The sequence below is a fragment of the Pteropus vampyrus genome, unplaced genomic scaffold (assembly GCF_000151845.1).
Source record: "Pteropus vampyrus isolate Shadow unplaced genomic scaffold, Pvam_2.0 Scaffold20, whole genome shotgun sequence".
Lineage (NCBI taxonomy): Eukaryota > Metazoa > Chordata > Mammalia > Chiroptera > Pteropodidae > Pteropus > Pteropus vampyrus.
The window spans coordinates 15,610,542-15,617,978 of NW_011888801.1; positions in this window are offsets into that span (position 1 = coordinate 15,610,542).

Genomic DNA, 7,437 nt, shown 5'->3' on the forward strand with positions numbered 1-7,437 from the left:
GTCTTGGTGAAGGCCTTTTTGGGTTGAGATAATTGGATGTTCTTTTGACTTCTTGAATTCTAAGCTCCAGCTCATTCCTTAGATTTGGGAAATTCTCATCCACTATTTGTCTAAAATGCTTTCTAGTCCCGATTCTTTTTCCTCGCCTTCAATAATACCTATTATTCTTATGCTTTTTCTCCTGATGGTATCAGCTAGTTCTTGTATTTCTCTTTCAAATTTTTTTTTCTATCTTCGGTTTCTCTCTTCTTCCTTAAGATTTCTTTCTAGATTTCTGTCTTTGATATCACTGATCCTTTCCTCCATTTGGTCGACTCTATTTCCTAAGCTTGCTATTTCATTTTTCAACACTTGCAGTGTGTTTTTATCTCCACAAGATCTATTCTATTCTTTTTGGGGTTTCCATCTCCTTTCTCTGCTCATCTAGTTGTTTTTTCAATGCCTGAAATTGTTGATATGACTGTTGATATGGTTGTTCATGGGGTTTCATGGACTATTTCTCCACTTAGGCATTAATGCACGTGTATTCTGCTGTTTTTCCAGAAAGAAGTTTTATTATATAAAGGCCTCTCTTTAGCCTGTTGCAAAGAAGGCGCTTTTCTTTTGATTTCCAATAGGTGGCATCTAAGGCTCTTGGATTCCTACTTTATATAAAGTCTTAATAATGCCTTTTTATTTTCTTGTAGATATTTAATCATGCTCGCTACCCTCAGTTTCAGTCCCTGTCAGTGTCAGTGACAGTCTTGGCAGCTTTTGCTCAGATTCCCCTGGAGCTCTGCGGTGATTGGTCATGGAAGGTATGTGGCGAGAGGCCCTCTGGATTGGGAGTTGGGAGCTGCAGCTCAGCTTTGGTTTTGCAACCATGGCTGGTAAAAATCAATTGTTGTTTATCTGCGGTCCCGTCCCACTTTTCTGCTTTCTGCCTGATGACTTGGCCCTGCTGCCTGCTGCGTGGAACTTGCAGCACTTCTAGGCAGGGCTGTTCATGGAAGTTGCTGCACATTCACCCCTCCCCCTCCTCCTGCAGGGGGCTCTGGAGGCTGCGAGAGGCAGCTTCTTTGTTTCTTCCAGTTCACCGCCCAACACCCGGGGTTCTGTCCTGTGGTAGCTCTTATGCGCAGATCCCACGCTCAGACATGCTGGTGTGCAGTCTGGGTGTTTTTTGTTGAGTTTTAGGTGTTCAGATTATTGTTGTTTCAAGGGGAGAAATCTGGGGACATCTCTCACTCTGCCATGTTTCCTCCCATCTGTGTTGTTAGTTTTCAAAAAATATTTTATGTGTGTTTATTGATAATTGATGAGATATTTCATCATAACTTGCTTTACTCTTTAAGCATGGTTTTCTTTATTTTTTTTTTCTTGAAAATACATAAAATAATTGATTTAAAGTTTTTTGTTTTTTGTTTTTTGTTTTGCTATATTTGACATCTAGATTCTTTCAAAAGTGGGTTCTGTTGCTTGTTTTTATTTTTGTTTTTCTTCCTGTATGGGTCCTATGATTCCCCATAATTTTTGTTCAAAACTGGATGTTTTGATATTTTTTAGCAATTCTAGATACTCATTTCTACCCCTTCCCCCTGGAATTTTGTCATTTGATTGTTTATTTTTTTTTAATTTTTTCTCCCTCTTTAATTCCCTCCTCGTCCACTTCCACCCCTGACCTATGGATGTTGCTGTCTCTCTCTCTCTCTCTCTCTCTCTCTTTTTTTTTTTAAGAACTGGATCTCTGAAGGCAGGGCATCTCCCCCCCATGCACTTGTGGCATGCACCTAGGACCTGGCGCACCTGGGGCCTGGCGCACCCAAGGGGCCCGGTGAACCTGGGTTCTGGTGCACCCGGGTTATGGTCTGTGGCTCCACCTGGGGTATGAACCCAGGACCTTCTGTGTGTAAAGCAGACATGCTAACTATGAAACTATGGAGCCACCCTCCGATTGTTTATTATTTTAATAATATTTTTTTGTTTTTCAATTATAGTTTTGCATACAATTTTATGTTTTGGGTGTAAAACATAGTAATTAGACATCCACGCAACTGACAAAGTGATCACCCCAACAAATCCAGCCCCCATCCGACACTGCACATAGTCGCCACAATATTATTGACTCTATTCCTCACGCTATGCTCCACATCTCCCTGACTATTTTGCAACTACCAATTTGTACTTCTTAATCCCTTCCCCCTTTTCACTGCCCCTGTCAACCTCCTCCCATCTGGTACCCCTCAAAATGTTCTCTGTATCTATAAGTTTGTTTCTGTTTTATCGTTTATTTTGTTCTTTAGATTCGACATGTATGTGAAATCATATGGCATTTGTCTTTCTGTATCTGACTTACTCCACTCAGCACAACACCCTCTAGGTCCATCATGACATAATTTCTTCCATCCCTTTCCTTTCAATGTGTGTGTATCTTTTAATCTGAAGTGAGTCTCTTGTAGGCAGCCTCCGTAAGGGTCTTATTTTTTTTTATCCATTCAGCTACCATATCTTTTGATTGGAGCATTTAATTCTTTTTCATGTGAAATATTTGTTGATAGATATGTAGTTATTGCCATTCTTTAGTCATATATTTGATACATATTTTTTCTTCTTAAAGAAGTCCCTCCAACATTTCCTGTAATACCGGCTTAGTGATGATGAACATCTTTAGCTTTCGCTTGTCTGGAAAGCTCTTTATCTGTCCTTCAGCGCTAAATGATAGCTTTGCTGGGTAAAGTTACCTTGGTTGTAGATCCTTGCTTTTCATCGCTTTGAATATTTTGTACCAAGCCCTTCTGGCTTGCAATGTTTCTGTTGACAAATCAACTGACAATCTTATGAGAGCTCCCTTATAGGTAACTAACTGCTTTTCTCTTGCTGCTTTTAAGATTCTCTCTTTATCTTTAACCTTTGGCATTTTCATTATGATGTGTCTTCTTGCGGGCCTCTTTGGGTTCATCTTCTGTGGGACTTTCTGAGCTTCCTGGGGTTATATTTCTATTTCCTTCATCAGTTTAGTGAAGTTTTCTGTCATTATTTCTTCAAATAGGTTTTAAATTTCTTGCTTTCTTTCTTCTCCTCCTGGTACCCCTATGAAGTGAATGTTGTTACACTTGATGTTATCCCAGTGGTTCTTTAAGTTGTCTTCATTTTTTCAGATTCTTTTTCTTGTTGCTGTTCTGATTGGGTGTCCTCCACTACCCCATGCTCTAAGTCACTGATTTGATGCTCCACTTCATCCAATCTATTGATTTCCTCTAATGTACTCTTCATCTCGGATATTGTATTCTTCATCTCTAACTGGTGCCCTTTTATGTTTTCCATCTCCATTTTTACATTTTCTATCTCACTGAGTTCAGCTACTCTTCCCCTAAGTAGAGATGTTCTGGTTGAACATACAGTGAACTAATGCTTGGGCTTGAAGTGCTGATTGATTGGCTTTCCTCTTATTTCATCCCCTCCTTTCAATCCTATCTTCCAAGTCCTTGCAGGCAGAAACACTTTTTGAGAATCGTTTGCCTTCATGATGAAGCACTAACTTCATGCACTGGCCCTTTACGATCTTGCCCTCCCTGCCTTATCCCCTCATTCTTCATACTTCCCATGTGTATCAGTCAGGGTTCCATCAGAGAAACAGAACCAGAAGCATATATGTATATATGAAGAGGTTCATGGCAAGTATTGGCTTATGTGATTGTGGGAGCTGGGTAGGTCAGAAAGGGCAGAGTGGAAACTCTCAAGCAGGAGCTGATGCTGCTGTTTACAATAGAAAGTTCTTTTTCCTCAGAGAAGACTGTTTTCTTAAAGCCTTCTAATTGATTAGATCAGGCCCACTTAGATAATACAGAATAATTTCTTTTACATAAAGTCACTGATTGTAGATATCAATCACATCTACAAAATATCTTCACAGAAACACCTAGGTTAGTATTTGATTAAGTAACTGGTACTTTAGCCTAGCCATAAAACTGACCATAAAACTGACCATCATGCCATGAATCAACTACTGTGCTCTTTCCCGAACACTACATTTTCTCATAACCATGAAATCTTGCCATATTTACTTCCCTTGGCCTGGAATGCTCTTATCCTCCTTCTCTGTCTCCTGATCTCCAAGAAGATGCACAAATGTTGCTTCTTCCATGAAGCTCTCCTGAATCCCCCAGGCAGAATTAGTTGCACTTCTGAGCTCTCACAACTTTTGCTCTTGTCCATATTTTGTCACATTGCTACTTTGTCCCATTGTTACTGAACTCAAAGGGTTCATTTTTGCTGCATGCGTTGAAGTGAAATTGCACATCAAACTTCATTTTTTTAATATAGTTTTTTCCTTCTGATTCAAGCTGGTTTTGCCCAAATAATGGCATTGTGACTCACTTACTTTTTTCCACCCTTGGCCCTTATCCTCTGTATGCCCGCTTCTTTAATCATTCAGCCTTAGGACATAAAATTAACGGAGTCTCAGGGCTATAATCATGAGGACAATAGGTTTTGGTTGGACTTTAGACTAAGGATAACATTTTGGCTTTAGACGTGTTTCAGCCCCAGGCCCATCAAGGCAGAACAACAATCCCACTAGCCATGGGACCAGGCCACGGGACCAAATGGGATGGCACCATGGCTGATTCCAGAAACAAGCACAACGATCAATTACCTCATCCCCCTCCAATCATCCAATCAGTAGCACTCATGACCCTAAGTCCCTTAGTTTCCATGACTACCAGTTTTTCTCTATATAATCTGTACTTCTGAGATACCCGGGGAGCCAGGCCTTTGAGTCTCCAGGACTTGAGACTCTCTAATAAACCTTACTTTCTTTGCTGCAAAACCTGTACTTATCTCTTCTTTGGTTTAGACCTTCACGGACGACAGACAGACAGACCCATTTTTGTTCTGATAACAGTTTGGCGCCCATCAGTGGGGCTCTTTTGCCTATGGATTTGCTGGCCCCTGGCCTGGGGTAGGTTGCCAGGCCCCCATATAGCAGCTGTCCAGACCTTTTTCTCTTGGAGATGAAGGCCGAGGGGCGGTCCTTGACCAGGCACCGTCGACCTATGGTGCTATTATTTGCAGCATAAGAAATAAGGATTTGAAAAGGTTTGGACCTGGAATTTGTTTTGGATCTTCGAAGACACCTTTCTGGTAAGATTTCATGGGCGACGACCCCAGAAAGAATACCCCTCATCCCTGACTCAGGGAAACCCGGAAGTAATGAAAGAGGGTGATGGTTCCTGAGAAAACTGATTTGTTTGGTTTGAAGCTCACTCTCTCCTGGACTTGAGGAAACCCAGCCAGAACAAAAGGGGGTGGCAGTTCCTGGGAACTTTTGGTTTGTGCCAATCTCTCACCCTACCGGACTTAGGAAACCTGAGGGAAGAAGATTTGGTTGTTTTGTGTCAATCTCTCACTCCACTGGACTCGGGGACCCTGGTGGAAGAAGGAGATCTGGTTGTTTTGTATAATTATTGGTCTTTTACTTGTTTTCTCTCTGTAAATTCTTTCCCAGCTGTTAAAAACAACACGGGAAACCTAATCTCTTTGAAGTTTGTTTTGCTAATAGACTTGGACTTTGTGTTTTGTGATTGTTTGCTTTTCCTTGTTCTTCTCATAGTAATTGTTAAATTCTAGGGTTAATTTATATTGCTTGAGCTGTTAACTAATAATTACTTTAATTACCGTCAGCATATGGGTAGTTCCACCTCGATCCTCCAATATAGCCCTCTGGGCTGTATTTTACAGAGCTGAAGAATCAGAGGAACACTGGCCCAAGGATGGATCTCTAAATTACACTACCACTTACAGTTAAAACTACTTCGTAAATAGGGAACTAAAAATGGATGAGATCCCTTATGTCCAGGCATTCATGATGCGTTATCAGAATAGACCTCTTCAGAGAAAATGTGAATGTGGGTGAGTGAGATATAGTATTTGTCAATGTTACTTGTTTTAAATGATTTGACTTTTAAGAATGGAATTTCTCCATGACCGTAGACCCACTCACCCAGCCTGGCCTATGCTTCCAGAAACTTTTGTGGACACCTTGGCTTACAGAATAAAGCTGTCATCTTCTAGGAGTTGGAAGAATAGACGACTAGGTGCACAGCTCCAGACGGTCCTCTTTGTTAAGCATTTACGATAGAAATTGGGCCAATGACACCAACCCTGTGTTATCTTAACAGTACATTCATTCCGAACTGGTCTCACGTCACCAATTTTCCTTAATGACAATTATGAAATGTGACCATGGCTTACAGCACTGTGCCTTTCCCAAGTAAAGAGAAAGTACTGTGGACACTAAGAAACCTAGCACAGAGCCTGGACTTTTCTTTATGGAACTAGATTGGGGAGCTTGGAAGCATGGCCATGCATTGCTCCTATTTCTAGGAGCAATAGAGTGGAGACCTTGGCCAACAGAATCTAGCCTAACTTTACTTAACAGATACTTAGGTAGAGGAGTTGTCACACAGTAACAAGACCGACATGGTAGGAAAAAAGAAGTCGATGGAATTCCATGGTCCAGGACCCAGTCCACTTCTGGATCTATGGTAAGTTGGGTGGTGTTTGAAAAACACAACACAATGCCATTCTCATTTATAAGGTACACTCTAGTGCGAAACTTTTCACAGACTGAAACCTGATTCAATGTTAGAGGTAAGAGGAAAACTTACGGACATAGCAATAAGACTAGTCACCTGGTAGACAACAGACTTTTGCGGGGTTTTCCTTGATCCCCAGGAGAATCCCGCCAGGTTTTTACTTGACGTCCGCGTGATTCCCTGGTGATTACTACCTGACGTTCAGGTGATGTTCACCTTATTCTTCTTCACCTATCCTAAAACAAATGTTTTCAAAACATGTCTCGTAAACACTTAGTTTCAATTTTGCAACATTGAGGCATTGGCCTTTAAGCAATTTCCTGTCGAGAGTATGGGCCAAAGTTCCATGTATAAAAATAGTGCCGGGGATCCCCTGAAGCCATTAAGATTTATGCTCACAATGACTCAGCATTTTTGCTACTATACAGAAAAATGGTGCTTATAGTTTCCACCTTTCTAAATAGCTTCGTAATGAGACTCAGCCTCCATATTTCAACGCGGTTTATGTGTGAACCCTGCACCTATTACATTCAAGCAGGATATCTGACAACAGACAAAACCTCGGGGTAGTTAACTAAATGCAAGCGTGTTAGCCTATGCCGATGTCTTCAAGCAAGTTTTGTAATACACAGGGGACATTTCGATTGAAAGGCGAGTAAATGGCTATGTTACACAGGTACTGTCATTTTCGCAGTGCGTATGTGAATATGACCAAAAAAAGTAGAAGGGTAACTAAAAACTGAGCACCATACCATCACCGCAATGCCAGGTGATTGATCTCCCTGTGATGCACAAGCCAGTCTCTTGTTGGTCATGTGAATCCCGAGGGAAAGCCTCATGAATATCGTGAGATTCTCAAATT